The 23,822-nt window shown below is 39.0% G+C and overlaps 1 long non-coding RNA gene across 1 annotated transcript; it reads right to left on the bottom strand.

Annotated features, from left to right (window-relative positions):
* Window positions 1-7,591: 7,591 nt before the first annotated feature.
* On the bottom strand, window positions 7,592-9,146 carry LOC134802267 (uncharacterized). The gene is made up of 2 exons (XR_010145825.1): window positions 8,579-9,146; window positions 7,592-7,794 (listed from the first exon to the last, which is right to left on the bottom strand). It is a non-coding gene; the product is annotated as an uncharacterized LOC134802267 (long non-coding RNA).
* Window positions 9,147-23,822: the final 14,676 nt, after the last annotated feature.

Raw genomic sequence — 23,822 nt, 5'->3', positions numbered from 1 at the left:
CCACCACAGCCAAGAATGCCACTTCAGTCTTCATTTCGCTGGGTGTTGACTGGAGTGCACCTTCTGGCCTTTACAATAGCTTTTTATACGAAATGTAACAATGGAATTTATAAACAGTTTATTAAGTTATTATAATTCGAATAAATAAAGTACCTACTTAATCTAAAGCGATGGCAAATAACGTCAATTGTCATAAAGTCAACATGGCATTTATTTACAATATCTGTTATGCATATTTTGTTTTGTAAGTCAATTGTTGTTCTGAACAATTATTATTTATTTTATGTCTGTCTCTATTATTAACCCTATTCCAGGCCGCACCAATCTACAAGGTTTTCTCGAAAAATCCAAATATATTCCAATTAATCCTGCTTTGATGATTCATTTGAAGACAACTCAAATTTCCCGAAAGTGCAATCTAATTTGAATCTTAAATCGGAATGCTAAAGTTGAAATTCTAGTGGCGCGTATATGTGGTCGATAAATCGTACTATGCCTGGAAAAGGGCTAAGGGGCCCACTGATTACCAGTTCGCCGGACTATATCAGCCTGTCAGTTAAACGCAAAATTTGCCAGCTCCGAACAACTGACAGGCTGATATCGTCCGGCGAACTGATAATCTTTATTTTTTATTTATGTGATAGTCAGCAAACGAGCAGACGAGCCGCCTGATGGGAAGCGGTCATCGTCGCCCATGGACATAAGCAACATCACAGGAGCCACTTGTAACCGTTGCCGACCCTTCACTGAGAGAAAAGTATAACAAAAACACACTTAGAATTACAAAAAAAAACTTAATCCGGGGACAAGGAGAGTCAACTAAGAGGAACAAATTGACTTTTGCAATTTCTATTAGTTCTTGCAGTTTCTATTATCTGTTTGTTGAAATTAGATTTAGGATTACTGAGCTGTTTGTAGAAATAAATAAACTTTACAGAAATAGTGAAACTTCCATAATTATTACTAAACTTCATTTTTTCCCTCAGTACAGAACTGTTATTTAATTCCTGGTGATGATTTTTCTCTCAGTGTTGCGAACCCTAATTAAATAGCAAAGGAAATACTGAGGTCATTCCACATTCTGCACGTTCTGGGAAGAAACGAGCGAGATGCCCGCTTATTCTTGGTGTACCATGTCAATCCCCCCCTCCCGCAGAAGAAGTTGCTAAGCGGGTGAGGTGTTCAAAATGATCTTGACGCGACTTTATTGTTAAGAGAATAAGAGCGTGTCAAGGTAAGGGCCGCCATACACGGACTGCTTTGAGCAGTCAGTGCCAACAGCTTCAAGCGGTCGCCGTTGGGTGATCTGCAGTTTCAATACAAAATCGTCATTCGCAATACACGAACCGCTCAAGCAGTTGCAACTGCTTCGGGCGCTTGGCTGCGCGGTGAAATTTCATCATGCGGTCAAGCTGCAAAAGCAGTCCGTGTATGTTGATCACTGGGTTACTGCTCGAGCAGTCCGTGTATGGCGGCTCTAATTTTTAACACTCGCCCGATTAGCAACTTCTGCTGCTACTGTACTACCTATTGGGTACTTAAATCATTTTTTTCTTATCACTCGTTACTACCCAACTAACATTAGGCGCTAAATTTAAGGGTAAGAAGAGATTTATATAAGCGCCTATTTACTCTTTAGGTGTTGTTAGTGCTCTAAAAATAGGAGTTATAGCCGGCTATAACCCCGTTTTAACCCCGGATTGGGCACAAATTTTATCACCATAAGATTTATAACAGTGCTACAGTAGGGTTAGCGGATAAAAAAAGAGACATAAGAGCGGTATAGTGGAGCTACAATAGTGTTAATTAATTCTTTAGGAGCTAGATGGGTTGCATATAGCTGACTACAAACTGTTGTAGTAGAAGAGCGCTAAAGTAGTGTTGTAATAGCGTTGATTAAGTACTTAGGATTTAAAAGGGTGCCAAATAAGCGAATACTAACTACTTGAGTAGTAGTGTAGGGCCGTATAGATGATACTTTCAGCTTTAGATGGTACATTAGCATTTAAAGTCAATATTTGTAACACTCAAGAAGGTAATTGCACATTTTTCCTTAGCCCTATCTGCTTTGGTTGCAGATGTTTCCATTTTGTATTATTATTCGTAAGCTTGCTCTGTGACAGCTTGAAGTGAAATGTAATGGCGGATAATTAAAAGCAAATAATTATTTTAGTTCACTGATGCAGGAGTTATCTGCGGATTTATGATCGCGAAATTAATTACACTGTCAAAAACTATATGTATTACTAACAAAATTTTAATGGGCCTCTGATCCTTTGCATATTTATCTGAATATAATATTGCTTTATTTGTGGTCCACCGTATTTAATTTTCTAAAAATTACTCAATATACGTGAAGTCCGGTTTTAAATATAACAATACTAACATTAGGTCAATATTGAGTAAAAGTATCGATTTTTATGAAGTATTTACGTTCTAATTAATAGTTTTTGTTTTGCTTATTGATTCATCGGTCATCTTAACATGGCGCTATAGGCTTAGGTTCTAAGTAAGACTCCAATAACAGTATAAGATGTACTAAGGTATTGAATAACGCTCGTCTGCGACTACATGATCGATAATGGTGACTCATAACTTCTCTTTTCGACTGTAAGCATAAAGTAAATATATATAGAGTCGCCGACCCATGCAAGCCTCGCTTAGTTCCACAGAAATTCAAGAGATGTCACTCAGAGCACCATTGGGCCTAAATAGATATTTGTGTCATTTGAAATCTTGCCAATTTTTAAATTAACATGTATAGTTCTAATTTATTTACTATATTACAACAAAAACCTTTTAAAACATCCATTTACACATAGTAAATCGACGCAGAAAAAAATAAATAAATAATGGCATGAACTATTCTAAGCGCCATCTATCGCATTATTAGACAGTTAGTTTCTTGCCGTTGTAACACACTAAATAGCTCGATTGTTTGAGAAAAACTATCAATAGATGTCACTGTAGTAAATCCCATAGACCTAGTATTACATAGATGAGCTATACGCGTGCCTCCGTGAGGGACAAAACATATGCAAAGCGACAATATTAAAAACACGTTTTAACATTCCTGACAACATACCAAAAACAATCTACGTAATTTGGTCGGGTTATTTGTTGCCCACCATAAACCATACTAAATTTTTGGTGGGGAACAAACAAAAAGTGCGACTGTGACAAGGACAAGCAATAATACCGCTTTCTCTGCTACTCCTACTGAAATTTCCATAAGTGCATCTCGATCGGTCGTTTGGCCCCTCCCCCGTGTCATCTCTATATGATTGTACCTCTATGGTAAATCCTCATACTTAATGATCTTGATCATAAAGTTCGACCACAGAAACTTTGCAGCGCTAGATAAAAAATAGTTTTTAAAAATCAGTATGCGACAACACCACAGAAAATGGATTAAATAGTCTTGATACTTGTGAAATTTCTACCATATTTACCGTCTATGAAAAATTTAAGCGGTGCATTTATGGTTAAATAAGTTTAATTCCAACAATATATGTCACTATTAATATGTATACATATACTAAATGTTGATAAATAATATAATCAGCATTGCGATACAGCGAGGAAATGCCGCCAGCATCCTTGGTACAATGCCTCAAGGGCCTATTTTAGATTTAAGCTAGTCATTAATTTCGTTTAGTAGTACCACTGTATATATATTGTATGTAAATAAATGTTTTATTTTATCTATAAAAAAAAAAAATATTGAGATATTTGTGAGAATATGACATTTGGCTTCATCAAAATTATTGAGCTTTTGTAATATCCGCGACGGCCTAGCAGTAAATAGGTACAGAGGGCCAACCGCAAACACCAACGTTCGCAAATTGCGAGCATCTTTCTCTTTTACTCCCATTAAGGCGTAATTATATTGACAGAGAAATTGCCCGCAATTCGCGAACTTCGGATTTCGGAAAAACGAAATAAACCATTAAAACAATAAACATACATTCAAAATAAATTTAAGCTTTAACTAGTAGGCCACCCATGCCGTAAGCATAAGCATGGAGGTCAGTGGCGTAGCTAGCATGGGTGGCACCCGGGGCGGAAATTGTGGGTGTCACCCCAAAATTCAATCAAAATTGTAAAATATGTTAAATATGTTTAATATGTTTAATATTTTACAATTGTAAAATATGTTTAATATTTTACAATTGTAAAATATGTTTAATATTTTACAATTATAAAATTACGTTTAATATTCCATAGCTCACAATTTACTCCATCGCTTTCATTTTAGATTCCATGAACTCTCAATAGTCCACACCCTGGCGGGTGTTGCCTCTGCGCGCGTTCTATGACACGGGCAAGGACAGCATCCGCTCGGTGTAACCCACATTTCATAAGTGTCATAAGGGTCTACATGTTGGCTTGGGCTCCGCGCACGCCTCCCAAAGGTCCGAGTCATCATTGTCCCGTGAAAGATATACAAATAATTTACGTTAAAAAAAAATTTAAAAACTTTTTTTTTGCCAAGTGCGCGATTTCAAAGAGATTCTGTAAAATCCCATTTCACAATGAATTTCAAATAGTCCAGTGTCACACAATTAGAAAGTGACATAGCTTCTCAATTACAGATATAATCACATAATAAAAAAAACTTTCTGAATAAAAAAACCTACGAGGCACCAACATATTATTGTTACATACCAGGAACCCCGAGAGATTTTAACCATGCATTTCTGAGAATAAGGACAAAATACTAAAAGAGTTTACGTCAATTTCGCCAAAATAAAATTATTTTTCGATTTTTTGTACATAAAATGTAAATGCTATAATTTGTAAAACTGACACCCAAAAATAATTTTTACTTTTCTTTGTCAATTACAGAAATAATCTCACAATTAAAAAAAAAACTTTCCAAATTTGCGAAACTTTCCACATGAGAATTTCTCGTTTTTCGATTTTTTGTACATAAAATGTAAATGCTATAATTTGTAAAACTGTCACCCAAAAATAATTTTAACTTTTTTTTGTCAATTACAGAAACAATCACATAATTAAAAAAAAAACTTTCCAAAGTTGCGAAACTTTCCACATGAGAATTTCTCGGTAACTTCTGAGAATGTTCTCGAGAACGAGAATTTATTTATTTATCGTAGTTTATACCATGAATATTCACGATAGTTTAGGTGTAGTATCCTTACCCCCAGAAAATTCCGACTTTTGGTCTACCGCTTCCGGTCAGAAAAATGTATGACGGCCCGGCCAAACGGTCAGACCTAGGTGGGGGTGCTCGACCAAATGTCATAGAGGGACCCTGGTAGTTTTTGACGCCGCCATGTTTTTTTTTTTCAATATGGCCGATTTTTTTTTTTAATTTTTTCAAGTTAAATTGCACTAGCGCGCTGAAATTTTGGCCACGGAATCTCGGAGTCCCCTAAATACCTATGAAAAATTGTTTTTTTGGAAAAATACTACAATTGCGGGAAAACTGGCCACTTTTATTTAGTATGGCAACTTTTAAACGGTGCGTGATAGGTGGGGGGTGCTCGACCAAATGTCATAGAGGGCCCCGAGATAAAACAAACTGCATTAAAAAAAAATGGCCGAGTTTTTTTTTTTAATTTTTTTCATATTGGTGCGAGCGCGCTGAGATTTGGCATGGCGGGAGATAGAGGCCTCTAGATACCTATGACAAAATCATTTTTTTGGAAAAAATCCAAGAAGGCGGAACAATAATTTCCATGTTCTGAGAACATTCTCGAGAACGTTTCCGCTTTTTGGGAATGTTCTGCAATTTGTACATTGCTATGCTGGTGGTACTGGACTATGAAATATAGGACATTTTAGTCTTTAAATATGATCAGGAATATTCTGTCAAAATCTCTCGGGTTCCTCGTGGGCATGTTGTATATTATTTCCTTAATGGCGGTTGTGCAATCTGCCACAGTTTTACGAATTTTTATAGATGGCACTACTGATGTTCACGGTCGGGTGTCACCCCCCAAATGGGTGACACCCGGGGCGGGCCGCCCCCGCCGCCCCCCCCTAGCTACGCCACTGATGGAGGTTGTGGGTTAGAGGACTTCGATCTCAAAACCCACCTCGAACCAATGGGTTTTTCGAAATGTTAGAGAAAGTTCATAAGGTAATGCCTATACCTACTAGGTGTGTTCAACTTGGTGTGAAACCTTAGTCTAAACCAATATTATAATATATTATCTATTTATGTAATATAGTCGCAACAATAAAAGTCTGCAGCGATTTGATAGCCCACGCAGCGTAAGTGTTATTTATACGTCATAATTTCATAGAACTTTGACGTTTAAAATGACACTTGCACTGCGTGGGCTATCAAAATCGCTGCACACTTTTTACGGTCTGACTTTAGATATGGTGCAAGTATTAAAATGTTTCATTCCACTTACCCGTCATCAACTCTAAATTTTGTAAACATTGTCGTTTTTGAGCTTGAATTGCCTAGTGCTGATTTTTTACTAGTGTAAAATTATTCGTCACGCGGAAAAGTAATTCCCGCACGCCGATTTTGTAAGGTTTCACCATGTTTTTCCCGTTCATCACAAAACACAACGAATATTTACCTAAACGATTTTGACAAACACATACCATAGAGAATGACGTTTACTGACTATTGCGCTGCAAAGTTTCTGTGGTCGAACTCTATCAACATTATTAAATAATAATATAATTTTTGTTCTTAGAAACGTGATAATAATTAAAATAAATTAAACCTACATGGTGCCATCACCCACACTGTTAATTGTACATTGGTGGACCTTATGCCTTTTGTATTAAGCTAATAAAGTCCACCGATGTACAATTAGCAGTGTTGCTGTTAGTACATTTATTTACTTAACCTTACGCATTGCAAAATTGTCCTCATATATACATATATTATAGGACAGTCTTACACCTTACACTAACCGACATACTTAGTAACAAAACATTGTAAATTCTTGAGCAGTTTAAATAGCAGGGCAGGTGACAAAAACTTGCTCAAAGAAAAGAGACATCCGACACTAAAAACATATCCGTATATGTATGAGAGCAATAATACAATGTGTAAATGTAAATAGATACTTATCTTATACATATTTTATGATCATATCAAAGCCATACAAGAGGTGTGGACAAATGGGAATAGACCATTAATATATACACACACAATTAAAAAACAAATAAATGTCCTATGAGGATTTGTACCCGGGACCTCCTACTTCATAGGCAGAGCAGGGTCACTGTCACTAATGACTAGCTAGGAGGCCGTAGAAATAATATACAATTTATTTCATTATATATTTAAATTAAGTACAGACAGCGTCGTATATTCAAATAGTTCAGTACGCCATACAAATAATATGGTGTACCGAACTATTTGAATACTGTGGATGCTACCTACTATATGACGCTGACTGTACTTATATAACAATTGACAAATCAGACTGGTAGCCACACTCTAATGGCTAATCTAGGATTAAAACTTTTTAGTGGCTGGCCATCTTTGTCAAAATATAGAGCCTCAAACCACATCAAATATTTAAGTATATTGCCATTGCCCGCCAGCATTGAACAAATTGGTTATTGGTGGGTAGACAAAATAAAGTCACTATCATGTTAAACATTGAATTTATTAATTGTATTTTATTATTTTTAAGAGAATCTTCATAGCATGTGTCTGTCCGTCGATACAGGAATCAATCTCAACCATCTTCCACTCAAAATATTTTACTTGTGGTACAGAGATGCATTGACTATTTCATCTTCACTCTCTTGTTGCATACATTGCTACTTCTAGTGGCTAGAGGCTGGGTCCTGAAATCAGAAACATATTTGTTATATATAAAATGTAATATCACACTAAAGTTAATACACAGTCACAATAAGGTGTCGCTGCGGGGCAAGCGTGGCTGGCCTTCACATTGGAGTCTGTTTGCAAATTGATTACATACATTTGCTTACTTTCACTTGCATTAAGTGGCAAACACTAACCATTGTATATTTAGACCAAGAAAAGTCTGCAGCGATTTTGATAGCCCATGCAGTGCATGTGTTATTTAAAATAACACTAAATACTTTGGAATCTTTCGCTAATCAATATTAGCATGGGGGGTTAAAATAAAACTTGACAATAGTTATTCGTTTTACAAGGGGGCAAAGCAGTTATTTAACCGCTCATGGCGCTCATGCTAATGTTGTTTCCCGAGCAAGCAGAAGATTTGAACTATGACGGTAGCGAGTGGTTCGAGAAGTAGAATCTTGAGCGTTGTGAGAATTCAAGGCACGAGGGTTAAACAAACATTGCCACCTAATGAAACACAAAATTTATCACCACGCCAACGCAGGGAAAATATCAACTATAAAATACCAACAAAATCAAATCCACATGAACATTATAAAGAATTTATAATTCAAAATCATCATTTAAAAGTAAATTCTACCAGCTAACATAAGGAAACTGAAAAGTTAGATCGGATTACTTTGCCCCACATGTGGGAAAAATGCAATTTTCGCATTAGTATTTGAACAATCAAGAGCCTTTACCAGTTGGTGTGGTGATAAATTATTTAATTAACCTTTGTATTCAAAACAAACTTACCTGAAGTGGCAAACAGTAGACACTGTCAGATTAATATGTAGATTTTAGGATTAGTAGTGTTCCGTTACTACATCGGCAATTCACGTCATCATCACGGGTCTTTCCGTCTATTGTAGACGATTTATTCATTGCTGTTTAGACAACGGGTTTGGTGACTGTGGAGGCCGATGCGTGAGCGGCACGACCTCCCACATTTTGGGCAGAGAAAGCTCATGCCACCTGAGGTTCCAGTCCTTTCTTTCTGCGACACCTTCTGCTATCTGCTATCTTAAACCAGGCTTGGTCGCATAATCTTCTCCCCTCCACTACACGCTTGCGCCATCCATCACGGTCTTTAGCTAAGGCTTCCCAGGTATGGTGGTCGATTTCAAATGCAGACATGTCTCGCTTAGCAGTCTTTAAAGCGCCGCATCGGTCTTCCAACGTTCCTTTTAGCATACCTACGTAACTGCACCAAGCAAGACACGTCTAGGTATTATATTTACGTACTTGTACTATATTTCAAATGAAGCTATAATATAAAATTAAAAAGTTTGTATAAACAGAAACAAAGCAAAGGCATCAAACGCGATGCCGGTTCGTGACGACTTTGTGTGTGTGACAGTTTATTTTTAGTGTTGCCGTTGAAAGTTCTTTCTTGTCCCTAAATAGAGCTTTTATGATTCTCTTTATTCATTTCTCATCTTAAGTTAGGTTATTTTATAATATGAATATAAAAGTAAAATATAAAAACACTTACAAAACCATAAAAATTAATATAAACACATTATAAAAAACCTAACCTAGGGTGCCGCCAGCAGCGGGGCAAGGCCCAAGCTACCGGTGGTCAGGGCTGCAGAGAGAGGAACCGGCGGACTATCCGCGCCGTGTCCAAGATCACCGCCTTCTGCATCTGACCCTTGATCCAACCACCTAGCGAGAGTCTCTCAAGGTGTTGGTCGAGACTCTTCGCTATTAGACCGTTTACTGAAACGACTATCGGGACAATGATCGTCGAATCAACATCCCACATGGCGGTTATCTCGTGAGCCAAGTCTAGGTACTTACTGGACTTGTCCTTCTCGGCCTTCACGAGATTCTCATCATGGGGGATGGTGATGTCAACGAGCACGGCCCGACGTTGCGATCGATCTATTATCACAATATCAGGCTTATTGGCTACAATAGTCCTGTCAGTGATGATAGATCGATCCCAATAGAGCGTGGCACGACCATTCTCGAGAACAGGCGCAGGTAAGTACTTGTAGTACGGTACTTCGCGGTCCACAAGGTCATATAGAAGAGCAAGTTGCTGGTGAATAATCCTGGCTACGAGATTATGTCTGTGCAAGTACTCGCCGTTAGCAAGATGAGAGCAACCGGAAATGATATGCCTGAGTGACTCTCCGGGACGGCGGCATGCCCGACAGATGTCGACCGTACCGTCCTTCAGGATATATTTCCGATAGTTGTTCGTCATCATCACTTCGTCCGCAATTGCACAGGCAAAACCCTCGGTTTCTCCGAAGAGGTCCCCGAATCGTAACCAGTTCACCGACGCGAGCAGGTCCACATCGGGTCCCGTGAGGGCCTTGTAGAACCGCCCGTGTAGCACCTTACTCTCCCATGCCGCCTTGCGATCCGCAGTACTTAGTACCACAGGTTTGCGCCAGTTCTCGTTTGCCAAGGAAAGCGGCGTGAGGTTCCTATCTACTGCCACCACATCACGATGCATCCCACACTCGTTGTTAAGGAAATAGTTCCTGAGATTGTACACCTCGTGGTTGTGGAGATCCTTGGCGTTTAGGAAGCCTCGGCCTCCACACTTCCGTGGGATGTACAATCTCATAACTGACGAGCGTGGGTGTAGCATGCGATGTGCGGTGAGCAGTGATCGGACCCTCCGATCCAGGGCGTCCAGCTCGGTCTGAGTCCACCTTAGTATGCCAAAGGAGTATGTGAGTAGGGGCATTACCCAGGCGTTGAAGGCGCGCACTTTGTTGCCTCCTGACAAAAGACTGTTAAGGACTTTTGTGAGCCGACTGAAAAAGCGCTCCTTCACCGACCGTCTAATACCCTCGTCCTCAATACCCAACGACTGTGACATACCAAGGTATTTATAGGTTTCTGATTCAGAGATAGATCTGAAAGACATTGTCTCAGAAAGTTGTAAATTTGTTGAATTTACAACCCTCCCCCGCTGTACATGCATAACCGCACATTTATCGACACCAAACTCCATGTGGATGGCACTACTGAAGACTTCGGTGGTTTTCAGTAGCTCCAACAAGTCTTGGCTATTTGGTGCAAATAATTTGAGGTCATCCATGTACAGAAGGTGAGAAATGACTTCACCCTCTCTCCGAAGCCGGCAACCTAGTCCCAAATCCTTCAGCAGGGTGCTGAGGGGATTCAAAGCTAGGCAGAACCACAGGGGACTCAGACTGTCGCCCTGAAAGATTCCTCGCTCAATCCTTATAAAATCCTGCGGGCCAGAGCGGTCACCCCCGCCTCCTGGTTGACGAAGGACTGTGGTCCACTGTCTCATACACGCGCTTAGGAAGGCTCTCAAAGCTGCATCAACTTTATACAACTCTAAGACCCTCCCCAACCATGAATGAGGCACCGAATCATAGGCCTTCTTGTAGTCAATCCAAGCGGCTGAGAGGGCACGCTTGTTCCGCCGGATTTGTTGGCAAATGGTCATGTCTATGAGGAGGAGCTCTTTAGTACCACGGGACCCAACCCTACATCCATTTTGAGCGGAAGCCAGAATATTGTTTGCGACAATGTGCGCGTTGATTTTTGCTCTCAAAATGGATGTAAGGAGCTTGTAGAGTGTAGGCAAGCATGTGATGGGTCTGTAGTTCTTCGCTTCCGTGGTACTACCGGACTTATAGAGCAGGAAGGTGACACCAGTTGTTAAGGAAGGTGGGAGAGAACCAAGCTCGAGGGCTTGTTGAAATTGTACTGCCAAGCGCGAGTGAGAGCATCGGAACCACTTTAGCCAGAAGTTGTGCAATCCATCCGGCCCAGGACTTTTCCAGTTCTGGGCCGTGCGGATGGCACAACTGACGTCATCGGGGCTGGTGGTGACTGCCCCCATAGGTTCGATGGACTCGCACTCACGCTCGACAACACTCATCCAACCCCCCTCGGTGTGTCCGACAGGCACCGACCAGATGCTACGCCAGAAGTCGGTCATGGCAGTAGCATCCGGCGGCTGCGTGTCGGGCGCACGAAGGTTGGCTTCCTCCCACTTTCGGTACACCTTCCTTTGGTCACTTTGAAAAAGGCGATTCTGCTGAAATCGATCCACACGCTCTCTGTAGCGGCGAATACGGTTTGCCCATGCATAGACTTTCTGCTTTAGAAAGTCGATGCGCTCTGTGACATTGGCCATGTAGTCGCGGGGCCTGATATCCGTCCCCGCGAACGCCTGGTTCACAAAGCGCATTACTCGGGGGCGATTGTTGCCCCCCCTGAAGCAGATTAGTTTTGCGATGAGAGTCCTAAACGAGCCGATACGTCGCTCGATCCGCGCTTGCCATGCAGGGACACCTCCGACGGTCCTAGGTGCACGTTCAGTGTCCGGGAACTTGACGCGAGCAACACGGCACGCCGCGATGGCTCCGCAGTACATGATCGAGTGCGTATCATCTAAATCTTTACTAGTCCGCAAATGTGGTTCTAGTAAAGCGTTTAGGGCTCCCATTAGCGCTAGATTGCGTCTATTCATAGGCAGACGTGGTAATCGGGGCCTAGAGTTGGTTGTGACGCGATACTGCGTAATCGCCTCTTCCAAAGTCCTCCTCAGTTGCTCATTAGCAGTTGTATTCACATTCTGACTCGCGAAGTCCCCCTCGTCGGTATAGAAATCAACCCGCGGCGCCCCCGGTGCCAGGTCGGGTGCGGGCACCGGATCCGGCGACGTGGCGGGCAGATCTCGCACCGAGGTGGAGTCCGCGCGAGCAGAGAGAGCCTCCTGGCGAAGCCGATCAAGTGTCGCGTCATCCAAGCGTTTTAGCCGCTGAATGACGCGCACCTGATCCGATAATCGCTGCTCCGACACGTTGATGGTAGGTTCAAGAGCCTGAAACAGAGGCAGTATTCTCGAACGATAGGCGGATAGCTGTGTTCCCCCCTCTGTAGCCCCATAATAGGCGCGCATGACATTCTCGTTCATGTTTCGAGTCCATCTCATGTCCATCTTATGATTTATTATTATACAATATTATTAGTTCAAATAAAATATGATATTCCAAAAGACTACAAATAATATTATATAGTACTTAAATTCCAAAATAATGAAATGCCTCAAGTGTCCATTTCTGCTTTTTTAAGGAACAGGCGTATAACATTACCCTGAAGTAGGGGACTAATTTTAAAATAGCAATAATCAGTACTTTATGCCGTTTTTGACGTTTCTGTGCACGCTGTTGTCTGTCTATACTTAAAGGTCACATAATTAGTGATACAAACACCTGCCTGGTCGATATAAGCAAAATTAGATATATTTATTACCTATTCTAATTACAACAGAAAAAGTTTATAAAAACAAAAATTAAATGCTTTTGTAATAATTTCCGGTTTGATAGGTACGGGTTTTGCCATGGTAGAAGTTGAAAAGGAACGTTATGAAAACATATCTTTGTATAGGTACTAAATACAATGGTACAAATCTGTTGCAATGGTACAAAATAAAAGCAAGACGCGACGTTGCCAAACTGCTGCGAAGCGAAAGTTTGACTCGACAACGTCGCATCCTATTGTTACAATAGGGTATTTTCGAACTAGTCAAATCAGTTACTTTTTTATAGTTATTGCAATGCAACTTGTATCGTAAATTTTTAGAAGTCACGATAAAGAGTGAATTGAGCATGTATTGAGGTATTTTATCCCATTAACTCCAAAATCGTCTGAATCACACATTTTTATTTAATAACTTATGCTTTCGTGGCAAAAAGGCGGAAGGGAATAAAAAAGTTTTACTTTTAATTGCCATTTTTTTCAATGTGGATTCTGTTGTCACTGTTGTAAGCATATGCCAATTGAAGAAAAATTGATTATTAATTCAGAACATATAATTATGTAAAAAAACAATATTGATACATTTATACTGCCGTGCTAACAATATATGCAGTAATCGCAGTTAAAAAGTTATGCAATTGTTTATCTTGTTCTCTTTGAATAAATTCTTTATTTAAACGATGATTTTCATGCAAGTACTGCACATACAATAAGCAGGGCAGTATACGGTCATTTATATGTGACGTTCCACGGGAAAAGGTACCTTATGAGGGTTTCTAGTTTCGGAGATATGAAATGTTTTGTAAAGAGGTGAAAAAATGCTCAATTTTTTTTTATTGTTTGATCTGAAACCTTAATGCGTAACGTTTATTTACCTGTTTTTATTTTTGTTATAAGTTAGTTATAAGCCTAGTAATGTCGTCTCAGAGTTTAGTAGAAAAGGTACCTTATGGAAAAAAGATTGAAAATTCCCAAAAAAACTAGTCAATACGGGAAAAGAAGTTTGGTAGTTCTCTACCAATTTCCTGTATTAGCATTCTGCAAAACTAATTTGATAATTTCAGTTCTGGTTGGGGCGCCTCGCAAATATTATAACCGTACATCGACCGACATCACAAATCCAAGTAGTCTGCTATTATACCAAAGTTACTCTCGTCAAGTCTTTCTTAACTAGAATAATCTTCATTTGGTTTGGTCGCATGCAGTAAATCAGCTATTGGTTTGCTGAAAAATGCCAATACCCGACGCATTACCTTATGGAATATCTGAGGTCATTGAACCTCAATGCCGCTTATCTTCAATAGAAACCGAAATATATTATTGATAAGAAATAGACGATTTATACCATTACCAAAATATTATTAGTTTATCCTAACTGTTCCATCATCATCATGCCTCATCATGTAACTTAATCACAAGGTACCTTTTCATTACATACAAATTATTGGTCTTTTTTAAGATTATTATGACGAAGAACTAATTAAATTTGGGGCAGTTTAATGTAAATTAATATTTTCTATTCATAAAAGATAAACTGTAATATGATTGATATTTACTAGTGATGTATTATTAGATTTATTTCCATAAGGTACCTTTTCGTAAATGTATGGAGCAAATACTGTTATTGTTATGTAAGTTTAAAGTGGCATAAGGGGTTAAATATAGTATTTAGTTGGGGTTTTAGGATTTATTTCATTTGAATGACAGAATTTCTTTCATATGTGCTCAGAAAAATTGATTGTGTGTGACATTAAAAGTAAAAATATGCAATTTTGTGATTTTAAATGAAAAAGTCAGAAAATACATTTTCACCTCTAAATCGGTATTGTTTGTTGCTTAAACTGTCTGTCAGTGTCGTTTTCTAATAGATAAAATTTAAATCTTGAGAGCTCATTGCAATCAATCGTGAAAATGAAATAAAACTTTATTTTCAAGAGATTGGTTAGTATACACATAAATCAGTCGATATCAAAAGTTTCTATTTGCATTACAGAACAAGTCGCAATATTTTTTTAATCTCAGATATATAAGGTATTATTATTTGTAGTCAACTATGTAACTTACTTCAGGAACATAGTTTTTTAGGCGGCTAAACTTAAAACTTCTCTATCGTAAAGTTGCTCATTTCACAACATTATTTTCAAAAAATCATATCTCTGTAACTACGCAACCTAGAAGATTGATCTTTTGTGTTATCGATAGCTTACTTATTGTAGATTACTGGGGTATGCATAACTCCATACCCGCCATAAGGTACCTTTGACCGTGGGACGTCACATATTAAGTACAGTGTACGAACGACGGCTTCATTCAATCGCGCGTTGTTCAAGTAATACTATTGGGTCTCGAATAATACTCCTTTTTGCCCAATCGCGCGTTGTTCAGGTGGGTCATTTATAAGCGGGTCTCGCATAATACTCATTTATTTAAAAAGTATCAATCAGATTACTTTTTTGCACTAGTGTAAAAAAATCAAACTTTACACACAATTTGCAGCTACAAAAACTAAACTTTTTGAGCAATTGTATTAAAAAAATATAAAGAAACGCTCAAGTACCAGTGGCATGGTGGTAGGGAATGCAAATCGGTTATAACCGAAACCGAAATATTCGGTTATAACCGAATATTTTGACAAAATTTCATAACCGAATAACCGGTTACGGTTATTTTCGGTTATTTATTTATGACTTAAATTGTATGTTTTTATCATCAAATGACTACAAAATCCTGCCATTGTTGGCTGTGACGCCTGTGACTATAATTTTTGTCATTCGTGGACTTTAATAACAAAAATATATCAAATTTACTTCCCTTATTAATGAAATATTTTTATTGAATATTGTATCACGTTCAAGGTCATATTTTACTTTTACTGTATTTGGTGTGTTTTATTAAAAAACGAAGACTTTTACTCACATTCCCTAATACTGTAGGTACTAAAACAAAGATTTTTGTATTTTTTTAATTACTTCATTGTAAATTTATAATTTTTCGTCTAAAATAACCGTAACCGATTATAACCGATATTCGGTTATTTTTCGGGCATAACCGTAACCGAAACCGGTTATGAAGTTTGGCCGGTTATTGCATTCCCTACATGGTGGCAAATACACGGACTTTCGCTAGTAGTAATGTCTAATCCTTTTGCCATGCACCAATGGTAGCATGCGCAAAATTATTATGACAGGTATTTATTTTCAGCCGGTTTAAATAGTTTCGGCAAGACTTATGTAGCATATAATATATAAATATTATCATCACCACAGTATCGTTTTCCGAAATTATTTTATGGTTATACCGTTTGGCTACGCTATTTCTCTGTACCCTGCCTCTCCCTTCCCTCCCTGTACTCCTTAAGTGCCCTAACTCTCTTTACTCCTACTGAAAGATTCATAAGACTATCCTGTTCGGTCATTTCCTTCCACCACTCATGCCTGATCCAGTTTTAAACTAGATTCATGATTTATTAAATTCACTATAAAGCGACATCTGTTGATTATTCCTAATCGTTGGCAACGGCATATGTCTACTAACTTTCAATGAAGATGTATAGATGTCGTTAGGAGTTCTATGATTTGGATGTGACACAGCACCATCTCGTGTCCATGATAGGCAATAGCGCATTTTCAGTGACGCCATCTGGTAACGATGCGCTTTTAGGCGGTCGCATTTTTAATGTATGGGATGGCGGCGTCTGTAGTCTGTGCTGTAAGTGATACAAGAGAGTTAAGTAGCGATTATGATACACGGAGCTATAAAAGACTTTTTATCACCTGTTTAGAACCTTAAGTGAAAATTGCAGCTTCTTATTACTCATATAGATATTAAGGTGGTAGAATTCACTTTGAGCTATAACACTAGCGGCTTAAGATGCATTATAGCGGCCAACACGGCTACTGTGGATCTTAAAGCTATACATGGACCTCTTAAAGACCTTGATGTCACCAGAGCCTGTAAGCTTAGAATATGTAGCTATTCTACAGCCGTTCTATGTCTTTAGGTGATAAAATAAGTGCTAAGTGTCGCTTAATTGTTTGTTGGGTATGGTTAATACTATCTCCTAGAAAAAAAACTCCCTAAAACCTTTATGGCATTTAATATTTTAAATCAATCAAATATGCATTTTTGTGGTATGGGTCACCGATCTAGATATTCTAAAATATTAGTCAACCGTGGCTCTTCTAATAAATTGTGTCAGTAATGTCTTCTGGCTGACGGGACAAAATAATAACAATAAATACTCGATTCAATCTAGGGTGGCTAGTTATTTGCCACTACATAGTAATTGGCCACTCTTAACACTAAGACTTCAATTGGCTTGTTTCTTTCTGATTTGTTAGGAGTGGCCAATTACTATGTATAGTGACCAATAACTATAGCAGTCACCCTACCTATTATACATAGATCTATTTTGTGCAGATATAAAGTTGAATTGTCTTTCTTCTTCTTCCTCGCGTTATCCCGGCGTTTTTGCCACGGCTCATGGGAGCCTGGGGTCCGCTTGACAACTAATCCCATGATTTGACGTAGGCACTAATTTTTATGAAAGCGATTGCCATCTGACCTTCCAACCCATAGGGAAAACTAGGTCTTATGGGATTAATCCGGTTTCCTCACGATGTTTTCCGTCACCGAAAAGCAACTGGTAAATATCAAATGATATTTCGTACATAAGCTCCGAAAAACTCATTGGTACGAGCCGGGGTTTGAACCCGCGACCTACGGATTGAAAGTCGCACGCTCTTACCGCTAGGCCACCAGCGCTCTGATATAAAGTTAAATTGTGATGAATTAAATAAATTGTTTCCGTGTAACTGAGTAAAAACTTCAAAGACGCAGGTTAGTGTCTGGATCTGGTCCCGTAGAGCGCTATAAAATAAATTAGGAGGTTATTTTTGTACGGAGTAGGGTGACCATGCCACAGGAGCATTCCGCGGGACTGTCCCGTAAAAGTTTTTAAGAGTTTGTATAGGACAACAGAAGACAATAAATAGATAGGGAATTGGACTGTTCAAATTAGTTACTTAGTTATTACTACTATAATCTCTTCTCTTCTCCGTCGAATTACTCTTGACAGAGCAGTCGTGGTCACGTTGATCGACGAACGATTCTACGCCAGTTCTCCCTGGCAGATGCTTCTCTGGCACATGTGTTAAGTGGGGTGTTGGTAAGGGCTTTTATCTGATCCGTCCAACGCATTGGGGAACGTCCTCTTGACCTACAGCCATTGACCCGTCCCTGGACAACAAGTCTCTCCATGGCCTGCTCTCCACGTCGCGTCACATGTCCGAAGTATCTGAGGATACGCGCTCTGACCGTAGCTGAGAGCCTCTCTTTCACCTTAAGTTCTTCAAGTATGGAGACGTTTCTACGGTGTTGTGTCCAAGATACTCGCAGCATTCGTCTCCAACACCACATTTCGAGTACGTCGATTCTTTGTCTCTCTCGCTCCTTCACTGTCCATGTCTCAGCACCATACAGTAATATAGGGAATACGAGAGACCGCACTAATTGGACTTTGGTGGCTTTGGTGATATTTACTATAATATATCAAAATAATCCATCACTCATAGTTCGTAATCATATGAATGACCTCATGACTACTATGATGTCATATAATATGACGCTTAAAATCTTTCTCATACATTTTGTCCCAAAATCTGTTTACTCACAACTAAAAATTACGCATAAGCTCACAGTATAGACACTAAAATGCATAGAGTCAAACCAAACTCTACATGGCATATATTTGCAATGAGTGCAATGACAAAGTGTTGTAATGACATCAATAATGTTAAATTTCTTCGAAAATATGACGTTTCTAATGACACTAGCTCACTCTGTTTTATCCAAGTCGGTACAAAGTTAGCTTAGATAGACTCAACTCAATCGCAGAATAAATAATAGTACTAGGTACAGAAGACTCACTCTCTAACAAAACGCGTCTGTTACGATCAGGACAGATATGGCCGCTAGGTGGCGACAGCGCCACGCGCGGCTTATGGCTAGCCACCAAAATTGGTGTGGAACGGATGTACTTTTAGCTACCTGTAGCAAAGCGACGAAATCGCGGAGTGAGCCACGCCTGACTCAATTCAAATTGAGGAATGTCCCGGGGAAAACGGCGTGATGGTCACAGTAGCCGGCACGGGCCACATGGCCCCCGTCTCGAGGAAATCTTGTAAACAGGTACAGTCTGCCCTAATATCCGGCACACGATGGTACAGTCAATATAAAAAGGTAACTAAATAAACTATAATGGCTCTGTGACGACCATAACTTGCACTTGGTCAAAGTAAATTATGTAGCCACTGTAAATTTACTGCCTGCCATCTTTCGACAGAAGATTAAACCTGTTAGAACGCCATTTGACTTTGTTCATTATTCTTTCACTGATATGTGTTAACTTGTTAAATATTAATATTAACGCCATCTAGTCGAGAGTAGGCCAAAGGTGTGATACAATATTTTTGAGCGATGGCGCCATAACCTTTGGCCTATAGTCGAGTAGATGTCGTTAATTTCAATATTTAACAAACTAACTTCGAAAGATGGCAGTAAAATTACAGTGGCTACATAATTTACTTTGATAATCCGCCTCTATACACTCTATTCTCTTTGCTTGCACCTTAACGCCTTTCTATTTTGCCCTATGGTTGACTGGTAGAGAATACCTATAGTGGAATTAATTCAGCCTGTTGTACTCTTTTTTATGTGCAATAAAGTATAGAATAAATAAATAAATAAATAAATAACTTTAAACTGAATAATTTAAATGTATGTCTCCGCCATTTTTAAGAGTTTCCAAAATCTGAATCCACGAAAAAAATCAGTGTTTAATCATGGAACCTTCTCACAAAATTTCACGAGAATCGGTTGAGAATTGTGACCTGTAGACGAGAACATCTGAATAGACGAAAGCATGTGCCCATGCTGAAACCTTAGCTTTCGCTCGGTCAATAAAATATTCAAATGATAACCCCTAGGATCTTTAAAATTTTTTTAAACGTATTTTACATACGTTTCAAAAATACTAAGTTTGGTTTTTAATGTTTTTATTTTCTATTGTTTTCTCGAAATATTATTTCCAAGGCGGGTTTAGATACCTTTACCTAGGTATCCATGGACGACGGTCATCTCTTACCCTCAGGCGCTTCGTCTGTTCGTTTGCCTCCTATAAAATAATAGTTACATTTTAAGTAAATATTTATTATTTATCTACCTAAGAAACCAACCAACCTAAGAAACTCAGGAACAAACATTTGTGATAAATACAAATAAATAGATCTCCATGATGATTAACTTGGCAAATTATCTTACTGACCCATTTAATAAATACCCTGTATGTTTAATACACTTGCCCTAGTAATTGGTTTAGTAAACAGACGTCTATATCCGTCGGTGGCTTCCGCCGAGGGCCATGTGGTGTGGCACGGGATCTGAACCTGCACTTCAGCAGGCAATGGCCGCCAAAAATATAAAAACCGGGCAAGTGCGAGTCGGACTCGCGTTCCAAGGATTCCGTACATTACCCAATTTTTAACAATGTATTTTTTATATGTGAAACGCGAGTGAATAGCCTTTAAAAAGGCCGTAGGGGTCGGATCAAAAACTAAGTAATTAGTCCGACTCACACTTGACTGCATTTTTCTAAAGGTTTTCCTGTCATCTATAGGTAAAGACCTATTTTTTTAATTTTTTAAAAATTTTAGACCCAGTAGTTTCGGAGATAAAGGGGGGGAAAGCTAATTTTTTGGCTATTTTCTTAAATAACTTCTAAACTATTTATGTTAAAATTACAAAAAATATATATTTGAGATTCTCAAAATGAGCTCTTTCATTTGCTATGTAACACGATATAGTTTAAAAAACATTATATTTTAATTTGCCCATTTACGCCCCAAAAGTGGTCATGAGATACAGCGTGGTGACAGACAGACGGACAGTGAAGTCTTAGTAATAGGGTCCCGTTTTTGCCCTTTGAATACGGAACCTTAAAAAGAAATAATGGCAAACTATGGTGAAGTCGAACAATATCATCATATCACCCGCAATCTCTGGAAACTATCATCAACGACCGGTCTGGCCTAGTGGGTAGTGACCCTGCCTGTGAAGCCGATGGTCCCGGGTTCGAATCCCGGTAAGGGCATTTATTTGTGTGATGAACACAAATATTTGTTCCGGAGTCATAGGTGTCTATTTATATCACTATACCTTGTATTATTGTATTTGTATTGTATTGTATACTTACCTTATAAAACAAAGTCCCCCGCCACGTCTGTCGGTTTTTGTGTATACAGGGTGGAACATTTCTAGAGACTGAGCTGAAAGGATAATGTTATCTAAGTGATCTACAATCGAGTTACTTATTATAATCGTAAAGCTGAAGTAACAAGTAAAACAAAATCACTAAAATGAAATATTTTTATATCAGTGACAACCCTACAAAGATATTTACATTTTAAATTGACACATGTCATGTCATACAATAGGATCTACTTGCTAGAGGGTTGAAACATAAAGATTTTTGCATTCATGTTTAACAAATTGTATCTCTAAAACGGTTAGAAATATTAACGTGATTAATAAGTGAAAAATAAAGTACGTAGCCTAAACAATTCCCCGTTTGCGTAAAAATCCTTCGTTCTGTTCCACCCGATATACCTATGTTCGCGATAAACTCAAAAACTACTGAACGGATTTTCACGCGGTTTTCACCTATCAATAGAGTGATTCTTGAAGAAGGTTTAGGTGTATATTTTATTAAAATTTTGTGTAACCTGTGCGAAGCCGGGGCAGGTCGCTAGTATTATATATGTCGGGGCGTGACTCCAGAAGGACGTATTGCAGCGTGACAGTTCATAGTTTTAGACGCCTTTATACAAGTGATTAGCAATGTTTGGCTACTAGCAATGTTTGCTGTTTGGAAGTTGTAACGAAATTCATAACGTAGAGAGTAACGCCATCTATTGGCGTGTTGTTGAACTAAGATGACAGGTAGAAGGCTTTGGAACGTCAAGAGGTTTCTCTTGGGTGAACGTAGGCACGAGTTGTCATTTTTGTCGTTATGTTGGTAGACTGGTCAAGCAGGTTGACCAACTTGACGTTGAGGCGGGAGCACTGGAGCAGCGAGGCTCCGCCGCTGGTGTTTCTTCTTGATCGGACCGCGCTAGAGATCGGACGTACTCGTTAGCCAACCTCGTGCCTAACTCGCCACGTTCCTGAAGGCTTATACCTGAAGAATTATTCTGAAAGCTTATAGAATTCAACGTTCTTTATCCATTTAGCTAAGTGTTTTATTCCAAGTGTTATTTTGATTTCTTATGTTTCATTAGAAGCTTACTTTTGTGAAATAAAGAAAGGATGTGTTGTTTTGAAAGGATGTTATCTTTTATTTTACAACAAATCAGTTAGCATCGGAATAATAATTGGTTCTTTTTATCATTTAGTACTGAGATATAGTAGGCGCTAGTATGGTTAACGAGTTCGAATGCTTATTTCATGCACTGGTAGCATACTAATTTAGCTGTGAAGTAATACATTGAGGTACTATGCCCACTGCCGTCGCCCGTGCCTCCGTCATATATATCGCTGTCTAAGTACCCACAACACAAGCCTTATTGAGCTTACTGGGGAACTAAGTCAATTTGTGTAATATTGTCCTATAATATTTATTTATTATCATTTATTATTTTATTATTAATGCGAAAGTAACTGTCCCGCTTTGTGCGTAAACCACTGAACCGATTTAGATGAAATTTGGCATGGAAATCGTCTGACCGACGGGGAAGGACATAGCTAGGGTAGTTTTTATCAATCATCATCATCATCACCATTAAGGATGACTCACGTTAGACCGGGCCGTGTCCGGGCCGGAGCTTCCGGCGCATCGTTTTCTATCGAACGCATCACGTGATCGCCTGTCATGTCATAGAAAAGTAAGCGCCGGAAGCTCCGGCCCGGACACGGCCCGGTCTAACGTGAGTCATCCTTTATGCTGAAGCATTATTGTGGAACTAGTCTACTAAGGAAATCGGTTAATAAGACACAACAATGACTAAGTAGTAGGTATTTTATTTTATTCTTTGGCACATCATTGCGAGATTCTTTGGTAAAACATTTACATCGAGACATTAAAAAAACGTAATAAATGTCCCCATCAACATTACATACACATACAGTCAGCAGCAATAGTTGCTAAGCGGGCGAGGTGTTCAAAATGATCTTGACGCGACTTTATTGTTAAGAGAATAAGAGCGCGTCAAGGTAATTTTGAACACCTCGCCCGCTCAGCAACTTCTGCTGCTGACTGTACCTACACGAGTACACATTCTTAAACTTTAACTCTATTATATCTAAAGTAAGGACGATAAGCACAAAGAATTTCATACATTGACCTGCCGTTTCATATCTCTATCGCACGCGCGTAATTATATTGCTGTCTCGCCCATGATGCCGGCGGTCAACGCCACTGTGTGAGCGAGACAGCAATATAATTCATTGCGTACGATAGAGATAGGACGTCGAGTCAATGTACGATATTCTTCGTCTTTAGCGTCCTTAGTGTAAAATAATCTTTTAGATGCAGCACACAAACAAAATCAAAGTCGTAACTTTTGCCGTGTGTGTGTCTGTGCGTGTGTGTGTGATTATCATAGAGAAATATAGTAAGAATAGAGTGCTCACTCCATACATCAGTTTTGGTACCAAAACGATTATTATTTTCGCAGTCGAC

The sequence above is a fragment of the Cydia splendana genome, chromosome 24, assembly GCF_910591565.1.
Source record: "Cydia splendana chromosome 24, ilCydSple1.2, whole genome shotgun sequence".
NCBI lineage: Eukaryota > Metazoa > Arthropoda > Insecta > Lepidoptera > Tortricidae > Cydia > Cydia splendana.
Note: the sequence above shows the minus strand (reverse complement) of the source record. Positions and strands in the feature narration are given on the sequence as shown.